The sequence below is a fragment of the Aegilops tauschii genome, chromosome 5 (genome assembly GCF_002575655.3).
Source record: "Aegilops tauschii subsp. strangulata cultivar AL8/78 chromosome 5, Aet v6.0, whole genome shotgun sequence".
NCBI lineage: Eukaryota > Viridiplantae > Streptophyta > Magnoliopsida > Poales > Poaceae > Aegilops > Aegilops tauschii.
The window spans coordinates 295,348,513-295,350,816 of NC_053039.3; the positions used below are offsets into that span (position 1 = coordinate 295,348,513).

At 54.9% G+C, this 2,304-nt stretch overlaps 1 pseudogene; it reads right to left on the reverse strand.

Annotated features, from left to right (window-relative positions):
- Positions 1-342: 342 nt before the first annotated feature.
- LOC109754701 (cytochrome P450 76M5-like) lies at positions 343-2,304 on the reverse strand (annotated as a pseudogene).

Consider the following 2,304-nt stretch of genomic DNA (forward strand, 5'->3'; position numbering starts at 1 on the left):
CGTACATATTGATGAATTAGATCACCGGGAACTCCATATGCAAGCAGCCGGATAGCTCAAGTGCATTTCTGATAAGAGAAGAAGCCAACCTTACCAATAACATCGTACTTGCATTTGAAGTAATCATCAGAACCCACCACTCCCTCTCGAATACGGTTGAACAATATCTTCCCATCCAAAAGCATAGTCGGAAAAGTTGAGCATTGAATAGTGGATTTGTGTGAAGAAAATAACCGTTGAATACCAGGACATGACTTCCAGTACAACCCTCCAACACAACAAGCGTACCTTCGGTACCTCCTTCAACTTCCAATTCCAGAAGAAAGCCCACAATTGTTCTTCTGGCGATGAAGCTTCCAGCACCGCTCCTTCCTTTAGAGCGACGACACCACAGCTGTTCTTTAACTTCAATGCTTGATAGTTTACACAAAGCACTTGTACATTTATTCATTATCATCACTTACCTATTCATTACTACTACACTTGTGATCTGAACGTCTCCCTTGTTCATTCCAACACAAACTGCTGATACCACATACGTAAACTAACAGTGCACGCGTGCTACATCTACACGGACAATCAAGGATAACAATCCATCACGAGAACAATGGCAGTGGCACGGCCTTGATTGGCGTGACCATGTTGAGAGACATCCTATACCGGTCCCGAACATCCACGTCGCAGGGCTGCATCCCCTCGGGCAGCCTCCACTCAAACCTGTGCAGCAGGGACGCGAGGATGAGGGTCACAACCCTTGTCGCCATGGGCATCCCAGGGCAGGCCCTTCTCCCCGCCCCGAACGGCATGAACTCGAACCGGTCCTTGCCCCGGAAGTCCATGTCCGCCCCGATGAACCTCTCCGGCATGAACTCCTCGGGCTGCGTCCACGTCGCCGGGTCACGCATGATGGCCCACAGGTTGACGATCACCATGGCGCCCTTGGGCACCACGAAGCCCCCGACCTCCGCGCCTTCAGCCATGGCCTGGTGCGGTATCAGGAGCGGGCTTGGCGGGTGTAGGCGCATGCTCTCCATCAGCACGGCCTGGAGATACGGCAGCCTGCTGATGTTAGATTCGTCGGGATACTGCTCTGCACCGACCACTTCCTGCAGCTTGGCGCGAACCTTTGACATGACGGCCGGGTGCCGAAGTAGCTCGGCCATCGTCCACTCCACAGTGAGAGCGTTTGTCTCTGTCCCTGCTATGAACAGATCCTGCAAAACACGCGACATTTTTCTGGTTAGCTCGGATTTCTCATTTGTGTCAGATTTCCTCGGATCTTCAAAGATCAGTTTATAATATACTATACGCTAAACTGAAACAGTTTCAAGTTTTGGTTCACCTTTTCAAATCTTCAAGAATGTTGTGAAAGTTTATTAGATTTTCTTTCCCAAGTTGGAATGAACATGTACTCACTTCAGTTCAGAGTCAAACATACCAAAAGAAAGGACTTGATTGTCTGAATGCTGAGCTGATCCACCGAGTGAAGCTGGAGTAGCACATCCAAGAAATCCCCCTGCCTTTCACCTCCGGCCATCATACGACGCTCAATAATCGGGTCAAAGAAGTCAAAGAACCTCCTCAGATGCTCGACGGTACGGCGGCGGCGGCCCTGCAAGTCAAGAACAGAGAGCACGGGAAAGAGGTACGACATGTTCGGCTTGATGAGCTCCATGAGGAGGTCGTTGGTCAGCGTCTCGAGACCCTGCGCCCGGTCTGAGCTCAGGTCGCCCACCTCCTCGGAAAACAGCACGCTCGAGACGATGTTGAACAGCCCGGAGAGCACGACGCGGCCGACCTCCACGGTCTCCCCGGCATGGCCGCGGATGCAGCCCACCAGGCCCCTCACCTTCTCCTCCCGCACCGCGCGGGCCGCGTCGAGGGCGTGCGCCGAGAACAGGTGGTTGGTGCACACGGCGCGGAGGCGCTTCCACAGCGGGCTGCTGGACGGCAGCCATATGATGGAGCGCTCGTGGTTGCCCAGCGTGCGCGCGGCGTCGGCGACGGACCGCGCCGCCAGGAGGTGGTCGTACTTCTGCAGCACGTCGCGGGCGCACGCGGCGGACGAGGCCACGACGGCGGTGGTGGCGCCGAGCTTGATGGATATGATGGGGCCGTGCACCCGGGCGAGCCTGGTAAGGGCCTGGTGCAGATCGCCTTGGATGTCAAAGATGTTGCCGAGGAGAGGGATCGGCGTCGGGCCCGGCGGCAGCCGCGAACTCTTTCTGCCTACAAGGAAGACTGTAGAGGACACAAGAGGCGAGTGAAACGTACACAAGCCCATAGCATGTACGAAGCTTCCAT